This window comes from Paramormyrops kingsleyae, chromosome 9 (genome assembly GCF_048594095.1).
Source record: "Paramormyrops kingsleyae isolate MSU_618 chromosome 9, PKINGS_0.4, whole genome shotgun sequence".
NCBI classification, from domain to species: Eukaryota; Metazoa; Chordata; class Actinopteri; order Osteoglossiformes; family Mormyridae; genus Paramormyrops; species Paramormyrops kingsleyae.
Genome location: NC_132805.1, coordinates 19,026,340 through 19,033,631, shown reverse-complemented (window position 1 = coordinate 19,033,631; position 7,292 = coordinate 19,026,340). Strand labels below are relative to the sequence as shown.

General features: G+C 36.1%; 1 protein-coding gene across 2 annotated transcripts in view; it reads left to right on the top strand.

The window, feature by feature from the left end:
• Nucleotides 1-632: 632 nt before the first annotated feature.
• adgrb1a (adhesion G protein-coupled receptor B1a) overlaps nt 633-7,292 on the top strand; it is a 144,074-nt gene continuing 137,414 nt past the window's right edge. For both annotated transcript variants that reach the window (XM_072716497.1, XM_072716496.1), the window contains exon 1: nt 633-1,261. The gene's annotated coding sequence lies outside the window, so the exon portion shown is untranslated. The remainder of the gene's footprint in view (nt 1,262-7,292) is intronic.

Sequence of the window (7,292 nt, the reverse complement as noted above, 5' to 3'; positions counted from 1 at the left end):
ATGGCAGTATTTATACATCTTTAAAGTAGCCGACTAAGTTAATGTTTATATAGAAAATATCTGTATGTGTCAAATGATTATGCGTAAGGAAGTGTATTAATCTACAAACAATGGCAGATAATTTATTATCTCTTGGGGAGGTGTGCCTGGGTACAGCAGTCACAAAGTAATACAGTGTTATCTTTGATAACGAATACGCACCCGGTTGTCACCAGCAAAAGCTCTCTAATAAAGCTTTAGTTAGCGCCCAGTAAGGTCAATTCATCCATTAGAAACAAATTCCATCTCCAGAAGGTGCAAATAATAAAAAAAAAAAAAACGCAAAGCGGCACAGAACATTAGGAATTTTAAACAAATAGGCTATAATTTATTTTATGTAATTAAGTCTACAAAAATCTCATTCGCCCTTTCTCGCTTTACCTCGTCCACTCAATAGAGAATAAGAGAGCATTAATTGATCCACCAAGCTTCTCCTTTCCGGTTGCCTGCGAAAGAGTGCGTCTCTGTACCTCTGCACTTACCACGGTCTCTCGCTGTCTTCTGTTTCCTCTCTCCACCTCTTTTCCTCCCCTCCTCCCTCTCTCTCTTCACAAACACACACCGCTCCGCCCGCTCCACAGTGTCTCATTCACTTTAGTGTGTGACCCACGCACTGCTCCGACTCACTTGTGGGGAGGGAGTGCTGGATATAGGCTTTTGTGACAGACCCCAGGGCAAGACTGAATCCAGTTCCCGTGCGAAGATACACCAGGGCTAGAAGTATCCCCCAAAAAGTGCGCTAAAGGATCAGTTAAAGCGATAAAGCTTCATCCTCAGATTCCTCGCTTTACTGAAGCTTCAAACGAGCATTGACGTCTTTTCGATTATACTCAGAATTGCTGGAGGTAATTAGGCGAAATAGCCGCTGAAGCTGCTGGATCTAAAATTAAGACGTTTTTAAAAAATAATAAACAGCCTGAAGACTTTACGAACGCTAGTTTGGAAAATGAAAATTTTTCCTGTATTTTGACCAATGCTATTTAAACTTGGAATTAGACATTTCAAGTACGTTTTATTTGTTATTTATTCCGTTATTTTACTTTTTGTACGTCAACCAAAAATATTCCGTCTGTAAGCATCGTTATAATGCTAGTTTGTGCTTGTGACAGTAATACATTCAACTTATTAAAATTAAGCCTGTGGGATTTTTGATGGGCTGTTACGACATTATTTGGATGGAAAGCGAGGACAGAAACTATATGGATCGTCCAAGTTTCTCAAGGTAAATACATCTATATATATATATATATATGTATATTTGTATATCCTGCATGCAAGTCGTTGTGATTAAAAAAATATCAGTTTCCTATGGTTACGTTGGTTGAAACGTCTTTTATTACATATATATCATTACAAATAGGCCTATCATGCCTAATAATAAATGTTTGAGTGTAAGTAGGTGTATAGGTTTATCAAACAAATGTAGTCTAACAACTGTGAGCTTAGTCTGTTTCGGAAACGTAAGTGATTTGGAACCTATTCGTTTTGCAAGGTGTCGACAGAAATGAGTGTAATACGCATCACGTCAAAGTTGTTTAAAAGCAAAAGGTCTTAGTGTGTACATATACGTTGTATGACTATTGGGGCTTATATGAATAATTAACAGTAGGAAATCTCAAGTATTACACGCACACACACATAAAGTAGTGATATTTTCGTCATTGTCCGTCGCTGATTGTCGCTGGTGTCTTGCGATAAGTCCGTGGTCTCGGAAGCGCATTAATTTGTAACAGGGCTGGTACACAACGCCACAGCACCACTAACATATATTTTAAAAGTACGAAAAAAACATTAAATCCGAGGACAATATTACTATGTAAATGGTGTAACTAAATACAAACGACCAGCAGAAATTTATAAAGCATGATTTACGGTCATAAAAGAATATGAATGTTCTCCCCATGTCTGGGATCGACATACCTCCATCGTACAGGTACAATTATTTATTTATGCATTCAAGTAAAATTTCAGAATAAGGGTGTAGCGAATGCCTTTCTTATTTTGTCATTTGTTCTTTCACTACGTCTTTTTCGTAAACCATCTGATGTGGCTGAGGGACATCGCGGAGGTGGATGCCTTATGGCGTCGTCGCCCGACTGTTTATCATTTTTGGCTTGTTCAACTTTTTTCCATCAGAATTTATTTTTTTCTTTTAATTCACAAATCCTAACGGATTTAAGATAATCTTTAAATTACTATAAAGTCAGTGTCCGTTATTTAAATATTCCTTTGCCTCATACAAAATTCCACAATATTCTCCTTTCAATTAACGTGTAATAACATTTAATCATACCACCATGAATTCTTAGCATTTGGTTGAAATGGTGTTAGTCACTAAAGATGTCTTTGTTAGGCCTATAGGCTACTCATTTATATGTAGCCTATACAGTACTTTTAAAGCTGTTTGTTTACCTGAACAAGCATCGCAGTGTGGGTAATGACATATAGCTCGAGACAATTAAGGATGATACATCGTAGCCTAATTTAGAATAATATTTGTGTTTTACATTAAATGTTCTACACATGGTTTAACCCTAAAGTGGAACTGAAACCCACGAAGATTGTGTTGTATATGCATATGAATATGCGGGCGATAACAGATGTGGTCTTGGACAACGTGTCGGAGTTGTAGGAAACACTGAACTGCTAGTAGTATGGTCTAAAGAAACTGCATTTCGCTTCAGACTGACATGCCGCAACAGTGAAGTTAGGCTTGATATGGTGCAATTCACGATGAAATCAGTCACTTTAAAGGTTATAAACGTTCGACTGGAAATGTTAAGTTGTGCGAGTATCTGTAGCACAAGGTGTATATTTGTGTCAGACAATCCACATCCACTCTTACGTGATGAAGTCTAAAGACAACGTTGCAGTCCTATAGAAGGCTAAACCGAACCGACTCGGTATAAAAGCTATGAAGAGACCAGAATATGAAAAATATGCATATTAGCACCCATCTGAATTAATAAGATTCCCTTAACAAAAATATAATAATAATAATAATAATAATAATACATTGGAAAAAAAATAGTACTCTACAATTACTGTGAGGGAAGACTAATTTTAAAAAGCAAGCATTCTTTTTATTAGCATATTATTTAAAGTACCACTCGTGTATTTATGTGCTAATCAAATATATCATTGTGTTACTTCCTGGGCCTTCTTATACTTTCGTATTAGTAGGCCTACACAGTATGAGTTTGATTTTATTTTATTTTAAGTAAGTCCTGTCCCCACAAAGGTGTGCCTTTGCTGTTTTCGGTTCAGTTAAGTGTCAAACGAGAGTTACCATGCTCTTCCGGTAGGGGGAGTCTTCTGAAGCCTAAATTTCCATTGCGGGAATTGCGAGTGAGATATTCTTCCGCACATGGCCGGAGAGACGCTGCGGCGCAATCATATTATATATAAAGAAGTAATCCTCTTTGCTGCTCTGTTCTGTAGGTGTAGGAAACTCAGAGTTGAAATTAAACATCTAGCTGTAAAGTATTCCATCCTTATTTATATGTGTGCATGTTTGTTTATTTATTGATAACTAGAGTGTAGGGTTGTTTTCAGCTTTAGTAGGGACCAAATCAGTCCCTACAACCCCCCCCCCAAACATACATGGTACTCCCACAATATTGGTAGGGATATACCTAAATCTACGCCCTTGATTAGAGGCACATCTTCTTATTCTAAATCTCTCTCTGCATTTTTATTCTATCTATTGTTCTGTGTATGTGTATTTTGTGTATTTTTTTGTCTTGACAGTATGTTTAAATGGTACAACCATGGAAATAAAAGGATTCTGATTCTGAAGTTGACCATTTTTATGAGAACATATTTTCTTCTCCAGATGTATCTTGTTGAATAGATAGAAAACACATCTCTGGTCTATAGACTACACCCATGGGGCACCTCAGCTATTTTAAGGTTTTGTTTACTTTTACATACAGCCTACATAATTAAACTGATTAGTTAATTACCCTTATGAGGTATTGATTAGTCAAACAAGATCTGATAGTGGTAAAGTTCAGCAAAATTTTGGTATATTGGATACTGCAAATACTGGAGTGGCTTGGGGAGTAGTTTGGAAAAGGCTAAATTACTATGCAGCCATGCTGCTGTAATACACGCAGAATGCGGTTTGGCATTGTCATGCAGAAATATACAAGGCTTTGTCTGGATGGCAGCATATGTTGCTCCAAAACCTGTATATTGTGCATCATTCATCATTAATGGTGCCTTCCCACATGTGCAAGCTACCCAAGCCATGGACACTAATGCACCCCCATACCATCATGGATGCTGGCTTTTGAACTGTCCACTAATAACAAGCTGGATGGTCCCTCTCCTCTTTAGCTTGGAAGATGCTGTGTTCATGATTTCTAAAAATAATTTTAAATTTTTATTCATAAGACCATATGATAGTTTTCCGTTTTGCCTCAGTCCATCTTAAATGAGCTCGGGCGCAGAAAAATCTGAAGATGATTTCTGGATCATGTTTAGATATGTTTTTTTCTTCGCATGGTACAGTTTCATCCTTCATTTGTGGATGGAGTGATGTTCTGTTTTCACAGACAGTGGTTTTTAGAAGTATTCCTGAGTCCATGCAGTGATTTTCATTATAGAACTTTGTCTGTTTTAAATGCAGTGCCACCACCATTATTGGTTTTCAGCCTTGTCCCTTGTGTACAGAGATTTTTCTGGATTCTCTGAATCTTTTAATGATTTTATCTACCTTAGATGGTGAAATTCCCAAGTTCTTTATAATATTTTGTCGAGGAACATTATTCTTAAATTGCTGCAGTATTTGCCCACACAGTCCTTCACAGAGTAGTGAATCTTAACTGTCTGAGAGGCTCTTTTTATACCTAATTATCTTACTGACTTCTTGCCAATTAACCTAATTAGTTGCAAGATATTCAACCAAGTGTTTCCTTTTAGCATTGCAGAACTTTTCCAATCTTTTGTTGCCCCTGTCCCAACATTTTTGAAATGTGCTACTGGAATTAAATTCAAATTGAGAATATATTTCTCATAAAACAATAAAACTTCAATATTTTTCAATATTTGATATGTTGTCTTTGTTCTATTTTCAATTAAATATGGGTTTATATGATTTGCAAATAATTGCATTTTACACAGCTTCCCAACTTTTTTCGGAAAAGGGATTATAAAATGGTCATACATCACTATCAAAACATTTTATTATGAATATAAATCCTGTCAATCTTTCAATCAATGTGAATTCAATAGGTAAACTTCCATCCACCCCTTCATCAATCCATCCAGTCATCCATTTTCAAACTATTTTTTGTGAGGATTATGGCAATACAAATAATTTTATGAAAATATGGAAAATGCTGGTTGAACAAAAGATAGTAATATTATCATTCTCTAAGGTCTAGATTGTTTTCACTAAACAGATTTAAAGCTTTGTTCTTTTTCCCCATTTATACTGGTAGAAAATTTACAAAGAGGCCTCAACAGAAACACCTGGAAATACTGATTTAAATCACAGAACTCACAGCTTGGGTCATAGGAGTTCACACAATCAATCATTGCATGCTCTTTACCTTTTTGTCCTGTTAACCTGTTATTATCATTCTGTATTAGTTCCTTCTGCATTCATGGTCATGCGTGTAGCTTGTTGAGCTTGCAGTACCCTGACCCTTCCAGAACCCACACACAACTACTTACATATCAGAGAGCCCCCATGTAGTAGTTTGTGCACTTGGTTTTCAGATAACCAGTAGTATGTTTATAAGTGCTTATACATAAATATATATTTCCATTGTTAGTTAAAATAATCAGTTGTTAATAAAATCAGATGTTATTGAACTCCTGTGTCTACCAATTCACTGGATGCATTTCATTCCAGTGAACATGGCCAATTGTAGGTGGGGTGTCTGCCTTTTCACCCCGGGAGTAGCTGTATTGGCAATTATTTGCCAATGGTAATGATACTTGTTTGGATATTTGGCTTTTCTGTAAGAAAAGCCAAATATAAAGTGTCCTTTGTCACAATACCATTGTGTTTAAATACTTAAAGACACACACTCTGAAAGAACAAGAGACAGAGAGCTTTATACTGATAACAAACCACTCAATGATTCAGCCAATGCTGTGACTCACCCTCTCTGATTTACTCTGCACTGTGACTCATAACCTATTGGATTGTCTGGTACTTACTACCTGCCCAATAGCCCAAAACCTCATCACTCCAATGTCAACCATTTGGGCTGAATACATGAGACTCGCCACAAATCTTCGACTCCTCAATAAATAATAGAAATTGCTCATTAACTGCTATAGTGCATTATTTCTACTTGTTTCAGGAGGAACCATACATAAGATAAAATGGAAAGATATTTCTGTTCAGTGTATTTTTCATTGTAAGGGCTGAGAAACTACATCCTGTGATATTCACAAGAATTATGAAATAAATTATCCTTTGCTTTACAGATCTTTACACATCAATGTGAAAAATGAAGAAAATAATGTGAGAAAATTAAATGAATCATACTGGTCACGGTGGTTAAACCACGACCAAAATGTAGAGCTCAACACTGACAACTGTCAGCAAGGAAGGAAAGGTTTATGCAGCAAAGCTGGAATTTCACTGGCACACTTCTGCGTTTACATTGCATCATGGGATCTCCTGCAAATTAACAGTGACTATTGAGACTATGTTTGTCTGTTTCCTCACCTAATTAGATTCTAAGTAAGTCTTCTTCTGTGGCTTAATGAAGTCTTGTGATCATATAAAGGTGATATGAGATGTAAAAAGGAGAGAAGAAGGTAGAAAACTACAGAATCTAAATGTTTCTTTGTCTATGGGAGCGAAAGCTCTCATGCGGTGCTTGTGTTGTTTGACAAATGGAGGTCTTTATTCAACAAACATTTACTCCCTGCATTTATTTTAGCAGGCTTCTCTCAGATTGGTAAGCAGATTTCAAATAAGGAGAAATGTGAAGCTGAAATTGCTCATTGCGCTTTTTTCCCTTTTATTATATGATACATTCAGCAATGAACAGAAATATTTTGATGTTTAATTCAGTTAAAAATTTTATGCAAATTAATTGAATTCAACTGAAAAAAAGCATTTTAACACAATGCTACAATATGAAAAGAAGTCAAAATAATTTGATAATAGTAAGATACATAACGTGTTTTTTTAACAGTCAACATACACTCACCTAAAGGATTATTAGGAACACCTGTTCAATTTCTCATTAATGCAATTATCTAATCAACCAATCACATGGCAG